We start from the raw sequence: 20,922 nt of genomic DNA on the forward strand, positions 1-20,922 counted from the left end.
GGGATTTATTATAACAATTAATTTGATACCAAATTTCTGGTATCTGTTACTTAAGGGGACTTTAAAAATTAAAATAAATTCTACCCATTCTAGCCTATGGAGGCCATTCACTACAATGAGGGAAAAACTAATTTGGCTGTTTTACCTCACCAGGGCTTATAAAACTATTTGTATAAGGTCCCTGCTTATAGTTACATGGCACCCAACCCTAGGGGCACATAGGGCACTCCTTAGGGGTGACTTCTATGTAAAAATAAGGTAGTTTAAGACTTTGGAAATACTTTTAATTCCAAAGTAGAATTTGCATATAACATTAATTTAAAAGCATCCAGCAAGGCAGGCCTGCCTTTAAAATGACACTGGGCACCTCAACAGTGCACCTATGGGTTCACTACCTATGCTGGGGTCCCTAAACCTACATGCCTTACCATATACTAGGGACTTATAGGTAGGTTGACTTAGCCAATTATAATTAGCCTAATTTGCATACTGATTTCACACAGAGCACAGGCCCTGGGACTGGTTAGCAGTACCAGGGCACCATCAGAGTCTGGAAAACACCAGCAAAAAGTGGAACATGTTGCAAAAAGGTAGGGGACCTCTGCAATCAGCCCTGTTCTCTCACATTGGGTCTGTGCATGATGCTTTTATCTTGAGGAATAGCAGCATCCCAAATGTGATGGGACAACTACAGAGGTACTGTGTGTGGCTAAAATGGTGAGCACTGGTTCCCACACAGTGGATGTTGGTGTATGGGTATGATGTGAGCCATAAGGGATAGTGTGTGGCTAAATGTTGTACCTCAATATTTGCAGATGACTCTGGTTACCCCAACCTATTATGGCTCCTGACCCCTGTGAGGAATCCCAGGACAAGGGCACAGGAACGTTACAATGAAGCACATGGGCGAACCTTACTGGACAGTTGAATTGCAATGTGTGAACCTTGTTAAACAAATACATACTTAAATCATTTGACATACTCCATATTATTATTTTTTCAAATGGTGTTTATTGCAGTGCTAAGAAGAAAAGGGGGAAGTGCAATGGGCTGGGGTGATGATGGAGGAAAGTCCAGGGTATAGTTACAGTCAATTTGTTGCATAGGTGCACTGTCCAAGGGGGCATAGGAAGGGGACCAATGGTAGGTCAAGATGAACAGGGTGACAGAGTGGGACACAAGGGTGACAATCAGGAGAGTCTTATTTCCTGGCGGGGTTTTGGCAATAGTCTCTGGCTTCTGCCTGGATCGCAGGGAACGATTGTGGGGTGGTTCTCCTTCTGCATGGGGAGGGGTGCTGGTGGCCTGTTGGTCCTGTGATGGGCCTCCTGCCCACTAGCGGCAGCGGAGGTGGAAGGTTGTTCAATTGTCTGGCTAGAGGCAGGGGTCCGCTATTGTGAGGCTGTCTCCCTCATAATGTTGGCCATGTCTGCCAGCACCCCTGCAATGGAGACCAGGGTGGTGTTAAGGGCCTCCACGTCCTCCCTGGTCCCCTGGAACTGTCCCTCCTGCAGCCGCCTGTTCTCCTGTACGTTGGCCAGGATCTGGCCCAGCATATCCTAGGAATGTTGGTATGCTCCCAGGATCTCAGTAAGTGCCTCCTGGAGAGTCGATTCCCTGGGACTGTCCTCCCCGTGGCGCACAACAGTCCTCCTAGCTTCCCTGTTGTCCTGTGCCTCTGTCCCCTGAACCGTGTGGCCACTGCCATATACTAGGGACTTATAGGTAGGTTGACTTAGCCAATTATAATTAGCCTAATTTGCATACTGATTTCACACAGAGCACAGGCCCTGGGACTGGTTAGCAGTACCAGGGCACCACCAGAGTCAGGAAAACACCAGCAAAAAGTGGAACATTTTGCAAAAAGGTAGGGGACCTCTGCAATCAGCCCTGTTCTCTCACATTGGGTCTGTGCATGATGCTTTTATCTCGAGGAATAGCAGCATCCCAAATGTGATGGGACAACTACAGAGGTACTGTTTGTGGCTAAAATGGTGAGCACTGGTTCCCACACAGTGGATATTGGTGTATGGGTATGATGTGAGCCATAAGGGATAGTGTGTGTCTAAATGTTGTACCTCAATATTTGCAGATGACTCTGGTTACCCCAACCTATTATGGCTCCTGACCCCTGTGAGGAATCCCAGGACAAGGGCACAGGAACATTACAATGAAGCACATGGGCGAACCAGAAGGATCATTGAACGTACCTATGGCCTCCTGAAGGCCAGGTTTTCGTGCCTCCATCTAACAGGTGGATCCCTGTGCTACTCACCCAAGAAGGTCTGCCAGATAATCGTTGCATGCTGCATGTTGCATAACCTTGCCTTGAGACGCTGTGTGCCTCTACTGCAGGAAGAGGAGGCTGGAGGTACCCATGTGGCAGCAATGGACCCTGTGGACAGTGAAGATGAGGAGGCAGAGGATGACGATGAGGACAACAGAACTGCAGTGATTAGCCAATATTTCCAATGACACACAGGTAAGACAGTGGTACTTCACATTTCATTGTCATCTTATAGTTTGAGATTCTCACTGGCACTCTGTGATTTCCCACTTCTATGCCCACTCACTGTACCATTTGTTAACTCTTTTTCCAGATGTTGGTACCCAACTATCGCTCCTGATCCGTCCACTGCAGCCAACTACAGGTATATCCATGTGCACATTACTGGACAGTTGAATTGCAATGTTTGAACCTTGTTAAACAAATACATACTTAAATCATTTGACATACTCCATATTATTATTTTTTCAAATGGTGTTTATTGGAGTGCTAAGAAGAAAAGGGGGAAGTGCAATGGGCTGGGGTGATGATGGAGGAAAGTCCAGGGTATAGTTACAGTCAATTTGTTGCATAGGTGCACTGTCCAAGGGGGCATAGGAAGGGGAGCAATGGCAGGTCAAGATGAACAGGGTGACAGAGTGGGACACAAGGGTGACAATCAGGAGAGTCTTATTTCCTGGCGGGGTTTTGGCAATAGTCTCTGGCTTCTGCCTGGATCGCAGGGAACGATTGCGGGGTGGTTCTCCTTCTGCATGGGGAGGGGTGCTGGTTGCCTGTTGGTCCTGTGATGGGCCTCCTGTCCACTAGCGGCAGCGGAGGTGGAAGGTTGTTCAATTGTCTGGCTAGAGGCAGGGGTCCGCTATTGTGAGGCTGTCTCCCTCATAATGTTGGCCATGTCTGCCAGCACCCCTGCAATGGAGACCAGGGTGGTGTTAAGGGCCTCCACGTCCTCCCTGGTCCCCTGGTACTGTCCCTCCTGCAGCCACCTGTTCTCCTGTACGTTGGCCAGGATCTGGCCCAGCATATCCTAGGAATGTTGGTATGCTCCCAGGATCTCAGTAAGTGCCTCCTGGAGAGTCGATTCCCTGGGACTGTCCTCCCCGTGGCGCACAACAGTCCTCCTAGCTTCCCTGTTGTCCTGTGCCTCTGTCCCCTGAACCGTGTGGCCACTGCCACTGACCCTAGGTCCCTGATTTTCTTGGGTATGGGGGGTGCCCTGGGGTCCCTGTAGTGGTGGACACACTGCTCATTGACGTGTCCTGGGGACAGAGGTATGGGTATGCTGGGTGGGTGCTGTGGTAGTGTTTCCAGATGGGGGAGGCTCTGTGGTGGTGAGGTATGAAATAAAATATGGGTAAGCCTTGGTAACCGACTGTCCGGAGGTCTCTGATGGGCCAGGTTGGTCACTCAGATCCAGGGGAGCCGAGTCACTGTCATCACTGTGGGCCTCTTCTGTGGGGGCTAGTGCTGGCACCTCTTCTCCAGTGATATTGGCTGAGATACCTCTGGGGATGTAAATGCAGTGTTATTGTTTCTGTGTGTGACATTTTGTGCAAGGGTGGGTTGCCCTCTTAGGTTATATTTGCCCTGGCAGCTTTAATTTGTGTGAGTTGGTATGTGGTGGGCTAGCTGATTCTCTCCAGTGTGCATGCTTTGGTGATAGGTGTCCATGCAGGTCTGTGAGTGGTGTCCATGCATTGCTGGTGCATGCAGGGGTTGACATTGGGATGAGTGAGATGTGATGGTGGGGTGTGTGGGTAGTGGTGGAGTGATGGGAGTGAGGATGGGGCTATGTGAGGACATGCAGGTAGGGGGGGTCACAGAAATAGAGTGTTGACTTACCAGAGTCCAGTCCTCCTGCTACTCCTGCCAGGCCCTCAGGATGCATGATTGCCAAGACTTGCTCCTCCCATGTTGTTAGTTGTGGGGGGGGGGGGTCCACTGCCAGTCCTCTGTCCCCTTGGGTGCTGAGGTATGAAATAAAATGTGGGTAAGCCTTGGTAACCGACTGTCCGGAGGTCCCTGATGGGCCAGGTTGGTCACCCAGATCCAGGGGAGCCGAGTCACTGTCATCACTGTGGGCCTCTTCTGTGGGGGCTGGTGCTGGCACCTCTTCTCCTCTTCTCCGCTGATATTGGCTGGGATACCTGTGGGGATGTAAATGCAGTGTTATTGTTTCTGTGTGTGACATTTTGTGCAAGGGTGGGTTGCCCTCTTAGGTTATATTTGCCCTGGAAGCTTTAATTTGTGTGAGTTGGTATGTGGTGGGCTAGCTGATTCTCTCCAGTGTGCATGCTTTGGTGACAGGTGTCCATGCAGGTCTGTGAGTGGTGTCCATGCATTGGTGGTGCATGCAGGGGTTGACATTGGGATGAGTGAGATGTGATGGTGGGGTGTGTGGGTAGTGGTGGAGTGATGGGAGTGAGGATGGGGGTATGTGATGACATGCAGGTAGAGGGGGTGACAGAAATAGAGATTTGACTTACCAGAGTCCAGTCCTCCTGCTACTCCTGCCAGGCCCTCAGGATGCATGACTGCCAAGACTGCTCCTCCCATGTTGTTAGTTGTGGGGGGGGGGGGCGGATCCACCGCCAGTCCTCTGTACAGCTAGTTGGTGTCTTTCTGCAATGGAACACACCTTCCCCCGTAGGTTGTTTCACCTCTTCCTGATGTTGTCCCTTGTTCTGGGGTGCTGTCCCATGGTGCTGATCCTGTCCACAATCCTCCACCATAGCTCAATCTTCCTAGCAATGGAAATCTGCTGCACCTGTGCTCCAAATAGCTGTGGCTCTACCCGGATGATTTCCTCCACCCCGACCCTTAGCTCCAGCTCACATAATCTGGGGTGTCATTGTGGTGCCATGGGTGTTGTGTGAGTAGTGTGGGTGAGGGTGTATAGGTTGATGTGTTGGGGTGCATGTTGTGAGGTGCGTGGGTAGTGTATAGGTGATGATGGTATGTGGCTCTGGTTGTGTGAGTGGTCTTGCTGTCTCTCTATGGTGGCAATTATTCATATTCGTAAAGGGTTGTGGGTAGTGTGGGTGTGTGTTTTATAGTGGTGTGGGTGTCTGGGTGTAGTGTGCTTCTGGGTGTCAGGTGTGTGTTGTTTGAATTGTCCAATGTGGTGTTGTTTTGTTTGTGTGTGTGTACTTTGAACGCAGCGGTATGTATCGCCAATGGTTTACTGCTGTTGAATGCCCGCTGTGGTGATTCCTAGGTCATAATGTGATGGGCTTACTTCTGTTAGCGTAACGGTGTGGGTTTTGATACCATCAGTTTATCGCTGACCTTTGGTGTGGCGGACTTGTGTGTTTGGCTGAATAGTGAAGTGATGGCATCGGTGTGGGTGTGTGTCTTAATATGGTGAACGGATATCCGCGGCAGTGTGTTGGCAGCAGTCAGCATGGCTGTAAGTGGGATTTACCGCCAATGTCATAATGAGGGTGTACGTTTGATTGAAGGATTCTTTACCGAGGCCTCCTGCAATGTGGATCAGAGGAAGGGCTCCAGTAGGGTTGGCTTCATCTGTGGTTTCGTCCCGGTGAGAGAGAAGACTACAACAAAAAGACTAAGGCCCATATTTATACTTTTTGACGCAAAACTGCACAAACGCACTTTTGTGTCAAAAAGCTCAGCGCTGACTAGGACCATTTTTTGCGCCATCTGGGCATCATATTTATACCATGATGCACGACTGTGCTAAAAACAGGTTAGAGTAAAAAAAATTGACATTAACCTTTGCGCCTTGTCGTAAGGCAAAATGAGGTTAACGCCTTAAGATGATTCTAACCTGTTTTACGGCACATAAGTATGTAACAAAACGGATATGCACCATTTTTAACCGCATTAGCGTCAACGGCAGATGCTTTTGTATAAAACATTGCAAAAGAGAGTCAAAATGGACCCAGAAAGCTAGGAGAGATCCTAGGTTGACCCCATTCAACCAGGAACCAGCCAGGTGGCCACACACAAGTCTGGGGGGAGGGAGAAGAAAAAGCACAAGTGTTGTTTCAGTGCGGAGGAGCATGAAATCCTTTTGAGAGATGTAACGGAGCACCAACATCAACTCTTCATCACCTCCAAATTGCCAATTGACGGGAGAGAGGAAATCTGGCAGCAGATAGTTTGCAAGATTAACAGTGTGGCCGATGTGAGGAGAACCGTAACTGAGTGAATGAAATGCTGGCATGATTGTAAGTGAGGGACATAGGAGAAAATGGCAAGGAACAGGAAGGCAGCACTGTAAACTAGAGGTGGAAGTCTAGCACAACTAGAGGACCTGGATAGAGGGATGGTTGCAGCAGTCATACCGGAGAAACTGGTCACTGGATTCACTGTCAAGTTGTGGGTGCATTACATACATGTGGATGTATGTATTTGTGCTGTGTACTGATTGTACTGTACTGCAGCATGGTGCATATGTATTGTTACCTGCACATCTATGTTACCCTATCCATGTGTTTTTGGAGTGGTGTATGTCTTGTGTGTCCTACAGGGTTTTTGTATTGTGTGTATATTGCTAGGTTTGTTGACACCCACAAGTAGGCCATTACTATAAGTGTTTGTTGATCCTACTGTGCCTGAATATGTAGGTGTCATTGACACTACCAGGATACTTGGCTAAAATGTTTGTAAATAGTCCACAGTGGTCCACTATGGCCTGTACATTTATGGAATGTGTATGTTTCCAGTTCATGTATAGGTGTTCTGTTGCTGCAGGTGGGACAAGTCAGACATGGGTGCAGTCCATTGCACCCAGCACATGCTGAAAGCCAGCAAATGGGTAAAAACCCTATTTTATCTCCGGCTGCATTTGCTGGTTGTTGGGGAAGCAGATGTGCTGAGGTGTCACGGAAATGAATGCATCTCATACCTTCGGCAAGAAGACCGAGAAAGACGGCTGTGTCACACCAGCAACCAGTGCACCCATTGTCTGGAATGAGCCACTTGCCAGCATATGCAGGAGGGCTAGCAGAGTTTTGACAGGTGGCATAATATGTGGTGTCTGCAGGCTGGCTGTGATCTGTGGCTCAAGTGGTGCAGCAGGCATAGTATGCCTTGCCGGTTGAGTCGGTATGTCCTGATGAGGTCATGTTCCCTGAGGCCAAGGAGGGTTGTCCTGTTCCGGAATATTCTCGTCTGCCTTCTCCATTGCCTTTGTGGGTGCCATTGTGGTAGTTGTGGTTGCTGCAGTAGTGGTGGTGGTTGCTGTTGTGGTTGTTTTCCTCTGCGTTGTCTCCCGAGCTGGAGCAGTAACACTTCCATCTTGTTCTCTGGGTTGCCAATGTTGCTTCTGTGTGTTTTCCTTAATTAGTGGCATTTGGGCCTCATTTAAAAGCCTGGTCTGACCCAAGCATTAAAATGTGGCACAAATCATCGGGGTTAATGTAATTTTTTGTTCCATCTCCCACTCGTGTGTCATTTTTGCACAGGTGGATACATTTGGCGCTAGGGGCCATCTCATGGATGCAAGGTGGTTTCCCACATCCAACAAATGACGTTAACTCCTATATTTTGACGCTAGATTTGTCTAGCGTCAAACTATAAATATGGAGTTAAGTTTATGCTGAATTAGCATCAAATAAAATGACGCTAATTCAGTACAATCTGAGTAAAAATAAGGGCCTAAGTCTGAGGTAAATCTTTGACTGAGCTCTCTGGCTTGCTGTAGATGAGCAGCGCTTCATCGCTATCAGCCTTAAACTTTGACTTTGCCGCAGTTGATGTGTGACCAGATATCCAAGTGGTGGTATTAGTTTATATGCGCTAAAAAACAGTTATTCTTTAAAAATTAATATCTCCAGTTCCCCTTATCTGAAATTATTCCTTTTGGTGTCAAATTAAAGATAAAAATATTTTCTATTTTTATAAATAGTTTTTCTGATGTTTTATACTGTTTCCTGAATTGTATTTTATTACTGTTTTTTTTTATTTCTGAATGCTTTACACACTTTGGGGGTCCTTATGAGTTTGGTGGATTTTTGTGAAGACTGCTACGGTGGCGGCAGCCAAAATACCACCATGTTGGTGGTAATCCAAAAGCCATATTAAGAGTCAGTGTGAGGTCCACCAAAAAACAGCTACAATTACGAAACCACCAAGACTCTGGAGGACGGAAAAGAGATGGTTCCACCACCAGCACTGCCAGCCCGACAAAAATCCTCCCATCAGTTTACGATCCACAAAGCACAACAGCAGTTCTTTCATTGCGGAAAACCATTGGTGGTGTGAACTGTGCCGGTCTGAACTCACATCATACAGAACACCTCACCATATTGGATAGTTTGAATACCCCACACCTGACACGCATCCACACACCTGACACACCTACACACTGCACACTACAACACACTTCTACACAACCCACACGCCTTTACAACCAAAATGCGGCACACAGCCACGGATAAACATCATTTTATAGAGAAACAAAAAGCAAAATGTACACCTGTACACATTTCACTGCGCACACATCCCGCACCTGCACAACATACACAACACAAAATGTACTATCACACACAATACACAACAACCGTCACCCACTCACTTCACAGCACCTACACCTCATTACCAACATTTCATTCCATCTTTTTTTATACTACCTCGCCGCCACTACCATCTCCCCACAAGAACACCCATGTGTTACTGATGATGAGTTGAGGGACATGGTGGAGCAAATTGTCAGGGTAGAGCCACACCTTTTCAGAACACAGGTCCAGCAAACATCAATAGCCAGACAAATTGAGTTGTGGCAAAGAATAGTCAACAGGTTGAATTCAGAAGGCAGCTATCCACTCTCAAGGGAGGACATCAGGAAGAGGTGGAATAACCTCAAGGGGAAGGTATGTTCCATGGCATCCAGGCACCGTTTGGCAGTACTCAAGACGGTGGTGCACGCTCACCTCCTCCCCTTACGTTTTCACATCTTGGGAGGAGAAGGTGTTGGACAGCCTGCATCTTAAGGGCCTGAGAGGACTACCTGGGGGAGTGGAGTCTGGTATGTCCTCACAACATTCATTTCTCCAAAAAGTTTTGTCTTGCATACTCCCTCACCACTTTTCCCCACCTCAATTACCAAACCTCCCACCACCCTTATGTGCCAAATGTACAAATAAGTCTCTCTGGCATGTCACATGTCTATTAAACTCACCTGGGTCCACTGTGCTTGAAAATGGCATGTGAAGTACTGGTAACCGACAGCACTACAACTCCCAGAAGGTACTATTCCACCATAAAGAAAACCAGAACTTTGCACTAAATTTGAGATGTCTTTCATGTGAAACTAACAAGCAATGTAACCCATCATGACTGTTCCACATTGAAACAGTTTATGACAATGCCGACAATGAAATGGCCCACTTCCACTACCACCACAAGCAAACTGAGTGCCCATCAACCTGCCCTTAGAAAAAGTTTCCTACGACTGACATTAACTCACCTGGGGTGAAAAATTAGATGCCAAACTGGATGCACATGCAGTACATTCAGAGAGAGGCCAATGCCAACTGCTAACTCCTATAATGTGTGCCAACTCTGACACCATTGTACGTTGTTCAGTTTTTAGTTGGATCTATGATGACATACACTTTATTAGGGAAACAATGTAATTACTCATGTCATTAGTCAGACAGCATAAGAGGGTATCAGCAGTCATCTAACTTCCAACATAGTCAAATAGCTTGGAGCATGGTGTATAGAATTGAAAATTATTCGTTTTACTTTCTTCTAACTAAAAATCGGTAGCCTCTGTTATTGTCATTACAGGGGATCATGTAAAGGCAGTGTGTGCATCCCACATGACAGCACTAGAACTCAAACACAAACATTACCTGTTGCATTGCCTACACCAACTCTGTGTTCTACTTTATCCACAGGTAACCTTGTCATTGACACCATGGAGAGGACAGCAGAAACTACCACAAACCCTCTGGATGGAAGCCCCAGTGAGAACAACACCCCTGGATGTTTGGACACTGACAACGAAGCTGGCCCATCAGGGACACCTGGTCAATCTACAACTGTCAGTCTCACCTGGCCCACTCCTCCCAGTCGTGTTGTATCTACATCACAGGCAACCAATCACCCCAAAACCTGTGTCCCAAGTACAGTCTCTTCCATTATGTGCCTACAGTGCAGGTACCTGAGTCACTTCTTCTCACTCCTGACAATAATGGTCCTGCCACCAATGGGAGTGGACACACTGTGCCAAGGGTACAGGCATATGGGGGTAGAGTGCATGGGAGGGATGGTGTGGGCCAAATGATGGTGGATCAAGGGGACACTACTGACCAGCACACCATCTCCCAAGTTTTTGGAGCCTACCAAAATTCCCAAGGCATGACGGGCCAGATACTCACTATGATGGAAGAAATCCAACAGCTGCAAAGGGACAACCACTAGGAAGCAGTGCAGCAGTGGCAGGCCCAACATGCCATCCTGACTTCCATTGCTGGGGTGCTGGTGGACACCAACACTACCCTGAGTAGGTATGTCACCCAGCATCATGCCTCTTCTACTACTAGTGATTCATCAGGCCCCTCAACATCTGTTGCTGCTTGTGGACTGGAGGCACTATCGGGATAAAGACATGCCTCAGACACTGTACCCTCTGTAGCTGAAAAACCACCCCACAAATGTGGACACCTACCCAGACATCCAGGAGGAGTAGATGCCAAGACCACACCCACTGCCAGGAAGTAATCCTCTCCTGATTGATTCCCCTTGTGTGGAACAGATATACCCTGTTGACTGTTCTGAAAACTAACTCCATTTTCCAATTCAGTGTTCAAGGACACTGGACTTGGGTCTCCAAAAGGTATAGCAGCTACCCAGATGATTTCATCCACCATGACTGACCCCTTCACTGTTTTCATTGTGTTATTTTGTTATTCATTCACTCATAAAGCTGTGCAGTCTCCAATAAGTACAACTTGAAGACTAGTCCTGTGTAAGTGTGATGTGTCAACCATGTCCAACTGTCATGTATGACAACATTTGTACAAAAATGACCCTCTCTAATGTAAAACCTTTGTTAGGGTCACCACATTTGCACTGTATAACCAGGATACATTTAACATTGGGGTTGTTACATAGACATGACAAAATTCAGCTGTATTGTACATCTCCACATATTTATTTGTAGATTTTCAATCAGCAGGTTGAGTAGCACTGCTGGTGACTTCAGAATGTCAGCTCAGGTGTCATACACTACTAACCCGCAAGATACTAAAGTTAGGGGCATTAGTCTTTGTACAATCCAGGGGGTAAATAGATTGGTTCTATGTAGTGCCAGGTAAAGCCTTTTCACATACCCATACCTTTTCTTCGTAATGACCACACCGCATGATACAGCCAGGGATCAGTACTGATGTCTTCAGTCCTGAAACCTTTCACTTGGTAAGGTAGCTGTAGGCTAGCCACTCACCTACATCAGTCCTCCGAGACATGCACAATGGTCTGCAAAGTAGTAACACACTGACACCTATATACAAGGTAGGTCTCATACAACAGAAACCAATGTGATGGTAGAGGCCCTGGATTCCACATGCACAAGTGAACACACACATGGCACCATTTGTCCACCTCCAGTACCATACAGGTCTTCTTGGTGGAAAAACACAGTGCCATCACACTGTCCTGACAGTCTGGCCATATAGGTCACACTCTACAAATTCATGATACTCAGCACCTGGTTTCATCCAGGTCCACTTCTCATAGCTGCCTGCAAATTCCATCTGCCTGTGACACTGTCTAAGATTTCCAAAGCAGGATAAGCCAAACAGAAACTCAGCTAATCTGTGATTGACAAAGATAGGGGGTAGGACAGATTTGTACACATACATCACTTTGACAATTCATTTGTACAAGTGTGACTTTGGTTTTGCCTTTAAAAATCATGACACTGTATAACTAGCTGTTCTGTCACATTACCAGGTAACAATCTGCATTCATATCTGAGTCACTGGCATTGGAGCAACCAAAGACTTCACAGGTGGTGGTAAATAGGAGATGAGATGCCAGACATAAATTATATGATACACCATGGACTTTCATTTGTAAAAACACATCTTACACCTTTAGTCAGATGAAGTACTGATTGATTAAATCTGCCCTGATGTCTCCAGCTCTATCTTGATAATTCTCATCCTCACATGGCAAATCTGCATTTCTACCCACAGGATCTGCTGACTCACACTCATCGGGTATGAATAGTATCTAAAGTCTCAGGGCGATGTTGTGGAGCATGCAGCAGGCAACAATAATTTGACATACCTTGTTGGGTGAGGAGAGGAGGGCTCCTCCAGATTTGTTGAGGCTTCAAAATCTTTCCTTCAGGAGCCTGAAAGTCTGCTCCATGCACGCCTTGTTCTTCCGTTGACGTCATTGAATCAGACTTCCCCTGGTGTGGTTGGATACCTCACTGGTGTCAATAACCAAGGATGATTTGGATAGCCAGAGTCACCTGCAAGGAATAGCTACAACAACACAAGCATACATCTTAGACATGCGCATTTGAGATAGCAGGAGAGAACCAGCCAGGCCCTCTCTGTGCACAGTTGAGTCATCAGCAGTGGGATATTACAGTTCCGCATGATGAAGGAATCAAGACTGATCCAGGATACTTTGCACATACTTGTGAAATGTAAATGTCAGCCAAACAGACCACTTGGACGTTAATGGAGTGGTATATTTTTCTGTTCTTATGTACCTGTTCATTGGCACTGGGGGGAACCAAGGCTACATAGGTGCCATCTATGGCTCCATTCAAATATGAATTGTGTCCCTAAACACTCTACCTTCACATAGGTCAAATACGCACGTTGGGGCTGATGTAGATGTCTGGGTGTTTCAACAATGCAGACAGTACAGCCTTCAAAACCAGGCTGAACATGGGCTGAAACATCCCTGCAGTTACGGACACTTTGGGGGTCATTTTGACCTTGGCGGACGGCGGAGGCCGTCCGCCAAGGTACCGCCGCTGAATGACCGCACCGCGGTCAAAAGACCGCGGCGGCCATTCAGACATTTCCTCTGGGCCGGCGGGCGCTCTCCAAAAGAGCGCCCGCCGGCCCAGAGGAAATGCCCCTGCAACGAGGACGCCGGCTCAGAATTGAGCCGGCGTAGTTGCAGGGGTGCGACGGGTGCAGTTGCACCCGTCGCGTATTTCAGTGTCTGCTTAGCAGACACTGAAATACTTTGCGGGGCCCTCTTACGGGGGCCCCTGCAGTGCCCATGCCATGGGCATGGGCACTGCAGGGGCCCACAGGGGCCCCGCGGCACCCCCTACCGCCATCCTGTTCCTGGCGGGAGACCCGCCAGGAACAGAATGGCGGTAGGGGGTGTCAGAATCCCCATGGCTGCGGAGCGCGCTCCGCAGCCATGGAGGATTCACATGGGCAGTGGTAAACCGGCGGGAGACCGCCGGTTTACCCTTTCTGGCCGCGGCTGAACCGCCGCGGTCAGAATGCCCTCGGGAGCACCGCCAGCCTGTTGGCGGTGCTCCCGTGGTCGGTGACCCTGGCGGTCACCGGCCGCCAGGGTCAGAATGACCCCCTTTATTCTGAAAGGATCCAGTGGCCAGGAAGTGTAGAACTGACATGACTTGAACGATGGGAGATATGCTATTGGAATTGAGAATGTCAGGCATCAAGTCTGGCTCCAAGTGATGACATAGATTCATGATTGTATGTCTATTCAGGCAATAGATTTGTATTATGTGTCTCTCCTCCATGGTTTGTAGGTCTACCAATGGGTGATACATTGGAGGTTGTCTTACTCTCCTCGTGCCATGGTAACCTTGTGGAACAAAAACAGATTCTAGGTGAATGATTCAATCTATACATCATGACCATATTCATGTACACGTCTCGATATAGCAGATGAAACATATGAAATTTGATTTACAGCACCTAGCTAGGCATTCTATGACTGTTTTCTTGATTCAGATACCGTAAACGCTCAGATGTACTTTAGATGCATGTGACCTAGTTTACATGTGAGACATACTTGTTGCACCTATCCTCCATTTACATTGGAAATAGGATGTTGACAATAGATTGTCATGCCCATAACCAGTCATACCTCTTTTACACAGCCTTAGCAACTCACATGCACATTGAGACTAGTAAACATGAAGGCAGCACTTAAAATGTTGTTCATAGAGACTAGCTTAAAGTAAATGCCACACCTTCCATTACTTCTCCATACATATCATAGCCCCAAAATGGCAGCTTCTTGACCTACTGTACTAGACATGAGGAACTGACCCAACTCCGCTGGGGGATGTCATCACGGCAGTAGGCGTTATAACCACAGTGGACATTGCCATTGGAACACATTGCTGCCTTTGGCATATTTGGGCCAATGGCAACCTCCACCAGCGGTGATGGGCCTGTACATGACGGATGTGACCATCTTCTTCTGCAGTATTCCTAACTTGACTCCTGACACTGCTGCCAGCAAGACCTCCACGACCTGAGCGGGTCTGTACTGCCTCCGGGAGCAATCATGCCACATCCTGCAGGTGATATGGCCCTGACCTTTACTCCAGGAGAGCTGGACAATCTTGTGGATGAGGTCCTACCCCTGTATGAACAGCTATGTGGTGCACCAGAGGAGCAGGTGAGTCCAATGGTATAGGCATGTGTGAAAGGTAGAACGTATGATGGTGCACATGAAATGTGCAGGACCAAAGGACTGAGTCATCATGTGTAGGCGTATGGACATGTGTAGATATACAGTACTGATACATAGTAGATAGTGTGTGATCTATCTTCCTAGTCCACAACATATATTGCAGCATGTACATCAATAATTGTGTGAGAAATATTTGTAGAGCCATACCATGTTATGGACAATCTTGTGGCCTGGTCATATGTTTCTAGTTAATACCTGGTACTGCTCGTGAATGTTGTATGGCTGACTCCATTTCACACATGGCCTGGCTGCTGATGGTAATTTGGTAAGGAGTTTGAACTGTGAGGAAGGGTATGTTTGCTTACTTGTTATGACTGAAGATTTTTCACCATTGTGTTGGAATGGTGCATGTGAACATAACTTTCTCCTCTTGTCTGTGTGATCCATGCAGGTCTACGCCCATCAAAAAAGTGGAATATCGTGTGTCACCACCAAGCAAGTGCAGGCCCTGGGGGCCACAGCCAGCAGAGCACCCACTGTAGGAAGCTGTAGGAGGACTTGAGACTCTGGGCCCGGAAGACAATGGAGGCCCTGCTGGGGAATGTCCTACTAAGGAGGGAAGGGTACCTTTCAGACCTTGACCCTCCTAATGGGCTGCATTTTGGGGGTTGCCTACCCTAAGTTGGGTGGGCATTTGAGGACAGCATAGCAGCCACAAGAGGGTAAATACTGACTGTTGGACTTTTGCTTATGCAGGGTCATCCCCAGTCTTTTTGCCTCCTGCCTCCTATTTTTTTCTGACCTGTTGGCTTTTCAACTCTGAGCACTTTACCACTGCTAACCAGTGCTAAAGTGCATATGCTCTCAGTGTAAATTGTATGTAATTGGTTTATCCATGATTGGCATATTTGATTTACTAGTAAGTCCCTAGTAAGGTGCACTAGAGGTGCCAGGGCCTGTAAATCAAATGCTACTAGTGGGCCTGCAGCACTGGTTGTGCCACCCACATAAGTAGCTCTGTAATCATGTCTCAGACCTGCCACTGTGGTGTCTGTGGGTGTATTTTTACACTGTAAAGTCGACTTGGCAAGTGTACCCACTTGCCAGGCCTAAACCTTCCCTTTTCTTACATGTAAGGCACCCCTAAGGTAGGGCCTAGGTAGCCCCAAGGGCAGGGTGCAGTGTATGGATAAGGTAGGACATATAGTAATGTGGTTTATATGTCCTGACAGTGAAATACTGCCAACTTCGTTTTTCACTGTTGCAAGGCCTGTCTCTCTCATAGGATAACATGGGGGCTACCTTTAAATATGATTAAAGTGTAGATTCCCCTGGAGAGTAGATGGACATGTGGAGTTTGGGGTCCCTGAACTCACAATTTAAAAATACATCTTTTAGTAAAGTTGATTTTTTTAAGATTGTGCGTTTGAAAATGCAACTTTTAGAAAGTGAGCATTTTCTTGCTTAAACCATTCTGCGACTCTGCCTTGTTTGTGGATTCCCTGTCTAGATCAGTTTGACAGTTGGGTTGTTTTTCACCTCGCACTAGACAGTGACACAAAGGGGGCTGGGGTGTAACCTGCATTTCCTGATTAGCCATCTCTGCTGGGAGGGAGGGGTGGAGTGGTCACTCTCATCTGAAAGGACTGTGCCTGCCTCTGACAATGCCGGCTCCAACCCCCTGGTGTGTGTCTGAGGCCTTGCCTGGGCAAGGCAGGATTTCACAAGTAGGTGTGAGTCCCCTTTGAAGAAAGGTGACTTCAAAGACTAAAATGGGTATAAGAAGGGCACCCAAATCTACAGACTTTAGAAACACTTCTGGAACCAAGAGGAACCTCTGCCTGGAGAAGAGCTGATAGTTGAGGAAGAAGTGCTGCCCTGCCTGTGACTGTGCTTTGTGGAGCTTTCCTGCAGTGCTGCTTCTGCCAGAGTAAGAGGGCAAAGACTGGACTTTGTGTGACTTCCATCTTGTGAAGAAATCTCCAAGGGCTTGAGTTAGAACTTGCCTCCTGTTGTTTGAAGTCTCAGGGACAACAAAGACTTCTCTCTGCCAGCACCTGGAGTCTCTGGAGAGACTCCTGCTCTGACAAGTGGTGCCCTATCCAGTCCCTGGGCCCTTGAAAGGAAAGCTGGTGGAAATCCAAGGAAATCGACTTCGGACGACTCCGGACCGCCACCGCTGCTGAATCCGGTAACGCCGGCTGCACCCGACGCCGCACTCCTTCGCTGGAAAGCTACGCTCTTCACAGGCCCGACGCCGCTGCAGCCCCGCTGAAGTCCGCAACTCCTTGGAAGTCGCCGCACCACGTCATGACCGACGCCGCTCGAAGTGCACGGATTCAACATTTCGCACAGACGCCGTGATCCCCGACTTCGCGCATCGGCTTGTTTTCATTCTTCACCAAAGGTACTGTACTTGGGGGTCTACAGGACTCTGTGTCCGGCGCCGTTGTTATCGGCTTTTTGGGAAAGACTCCGTCACGACGCCGTGTTAATATCTCATCGAAGCATTTTTTGTTTCTAAACGCTAATTTTGAGTTTAATCTTTGAAAATTCATAACTTGACTTGTGTATGTCGGATTTTTGTCGTTTTGGTCTTGTTTTGTTTAGATAAATATTCCTATTTTTCTAAACTGGTGTTGTGTCATTTTGTAGTGTTTTCATTGAGTTACTGTGTGTGTTGGTACTAATACTTTACACCTAGCGCTCTGAAGTTAAGCCTACTGCTCTGCAAAGCTACCAAGGGGGTAAGCAGGGGTTAGCTGAGGGTGATTCTCTTTTACCCTGACTAGAGTGAGGGTCCTTGCTTGAACAGGGGGTAACCTGACTGTCAACCAAAGACCCCATTTCTAACACTGACACATGTACATACCTCTACTAGTTTAGTGTATGATGTGTAAGTATTTAAACTGTGACAATGTAGTAAGTGCTAAAGGTAAAGGGTCTCCTAGGAACACATAGATGTACAGTTTATAACATTGATACACAGGTGTGGGCACTCTATTATGTATAGGGACATAATACTCACTTATATTAAACCTATTGTATAAAATCACGTGGTGATGCACATGTGACTGTGCCATATGTGTACCACTATACTGCCCAATATACTCTGCTGGTTCAGTCTTCCCGCCTACTGGTCTGTACTGCAAATATCCTGTTGGAAAGTTGTCCAGGTCTTTGGCCTCTGTCCATTTCAATGCCCCTGGATCTAGCTCTATGTGCAACATAGGGTCCGACAGGTGAGAAACAGTCCAAATATCCCTGAGTTGTGAAATAAATGTCAAGTTCATGTGAGGGTGTGAGCTCTAGCTGAGATTTCACATGGCATACTTGCTACACTTACTCAGAGGTATGAGGAGGTGTCCACATTGTTAAGTGTGGACTGCACATTGGCACCTGAGATTGGTATTCAGGATGGACATCCTACATGCTGAAAAACATGGTGGTATTATTACATTCCTTGTACCATGGCTATTCTCTAAGCCAATTTTTTGTGGGCATGTTACATAGGGCATGACATCCTCTATATAGGTATAATATACACTGTTTTTAGCCAACATCAAACATACATTGGTAATTCCTGCCAGTTTTCAGCTATGTGATTCAACTTTGGCATACTTACTTTTAGAATTCTGATTCTGTTTTGAAGGATTTTAGTATGGCAAACCTAACTTTGCACTGACTTAATTTTGTTGCTGGTGTTGTAGTTGACAAACACATTTGGGTAGAATGGTATATGTTGTCAGTCAATTGGCTTGGCTGTAGGTACATGTCTCAATCATGATTACCTTAGAAGTGGTTAATGTCAGTATAACTTTACTCTAAAGATGTAAGGTTACTCATATCTGAACTGCACATAGTGATGTTGGTACCTAGATAATGTTATTTTGATGTTGCCACTCATCATGATGAGTTGAACTATATGTAGCCATCATGCACCTGAAAGGGGTCCATTGTATTTAAGGTGTTGATGTGTTCCCTGGGGTTGCTTTTGGCTAATTGTATGTGTGCTATAGAGGCCCCTGTTAGTGTACATGACTTTGTTCTCTAGGTGAGAATGACTAAGATGAGTAGGTCCAAAAAGTCTGTATCAACCATTGCAACAACACATTTGATACGTGTGTTGCTTAAATTAGTTTGGAGTCTATTATACTCCAAATTTGGATATGCCAAATGGAGTAGGAACTCTTTTCCATTGTGAAGGTAATCAACACAGTGAAGTGATGTTTGTGATTTATAAGCAGCATGCAGTCTTGTTATTGGCATTTGATGGGCTAACTTTCATGGAACATGACATCTGGTAATGCTCTGAGCATGTGTAGATTTGAAGTATGTGTAATGTGGAAATCTACGTTAACACTCAATCCCATTGCTGGTTTGTTGTTTTACAGTGATGCTGTATAGATGGACCCATTTTCATGTTGTCAATTCATCTTGTGCAGGAATTGATTGTGGCATAGCTGTACTGATGGGATAGTGATTGTTTGACTTGTTTTCCTTTTGCAGAATGATCTCCAGTAGTTTTGCCTCCTGTATCCTATTTTTTCTGACCTGTTGTGTTGGCTTTAGGACTCTGGGCACTTCACCACTGCTAACTAGTGCTAAAGTGCTTAAGCTCTCTGTATACATTTTATTGGTGATTGGTTTGTCCATGATTGGCATATCTGATTTATTGGTAAGTCCCTAGTAAAGTTCACTATAGGTGCCCAGGGACTGTAAATCAAATGTTACTAGTGGGCCTGCAGCACTGGTTGTGCCACCCACCTTAGTAGCCCTGTAAACATGGCTCAGACCTGCCACTGCAGTGTCTGTGGGTGCAGTTTTAAACTGCCATTTCGACTTGGCAAGTGTACCCTTTTGCCAGGCCTAAACATTCCCTTTTTATACATCTAAGGCACCCATAAGGTAGGCCCTAGGTAGCCCCATGGGCAGGGTGCAGTGTATGTTAAAGGTGGGACATATACTTATGTGGTTTATATGTCCTGACAGTGAAATACTGCCAAATTCGGTTCTCACTGTTGCAAGGCCTATCTCTCTCATAGGTTAATATAGAGGCTGCCTTAAAATGTGATTAGAGCACAGATTCCCTTTTTGAGCAGATAGACATGCGGAGTTTGGGGTCTCTGAACTAACCATTTAAAAATACATCTTTTAGTGAAGTTGGTTTTTAGATTGTGTTTTTGAAAACGCCACTTTAAGAAAGTAGGCATTTTCTTGCTTAAACCATTTTGTGGCTCTGCTTGTTTGTAGATTCCCTGTCTGGGTCAGTTTGACAGTTGGGCTGTTTGCACCTCTCCTCTAGATAGTGACACAAAGGGAGCTGGAGTGTAGCCTGCATATCCTGATGGGTGATCTGGGTTGAGGGGAGGGGAGAAGTGGTCACTTACACCTGAAAGGGCTGTGCCTGCCTCACACAATGCAGTCTCCAACCCCCTGGTGTTTGTCTGGGGCCTGGCCTGAGCAAGGCAGGATCCTGAAAACAACACAGACTTTTCTTTGAATTGGGCCTACTTCAAAGGCAGAAAGGGGTATAACCCATAACCCTTGAAAATCAGATTACTTCTGAAACCAAGAGGAACCTCTGCCAAGGAGAAGAGCTGGAGAAGCTGGAGGAGGAGTACTTCCCCTATGCCTGTGACTGTGCTGCTTTGCTGTGTTGGCCTTTGGTAGCTCCTTCTACCAGAGAGAAGACAAAGACTGACTTTTGTGTGACTTTCCACAGGTGAAGAATCTCCAAGGGCTTGAAAATGAGCAGGGACAGCAAAGACTTCTCTTTGCCAGCACTTGGGCTTTCTGCTGAGAGTTGTGCCTGCCAAATGGTGCCCTAACCTGTCTCTGGGCCCTTGTAAGGTGCAGCTGGTGGAAAAGGACAGACACCCATGAAAAGACCTCCGAGCGGGGAATCTTTCAATGCACCTCCTACTTTGCAGCTGAAAAACGATGCACCGCCGGCCTTGCGGCAAAAAACTATGCTCCACCTGCATAGCGGCTGGGAGCTC

This window comes from Pleurodeles waltl, chromosome 1_2 (assembly GCF_031143425.1).
Source record: "Pleurodeles waltl isolate 20211129_DDA chromosome 1_2, aPleWal1.hap1.20221129, whole genome shotgun sequence".
NCBI classification, from domain to species: domain Eukaryota; kingdom Metazoa; phylum Chordata; class Amphibia; order Caudata; family Salamandridae; genus Pleurodeles; species Pleurodeles waltl.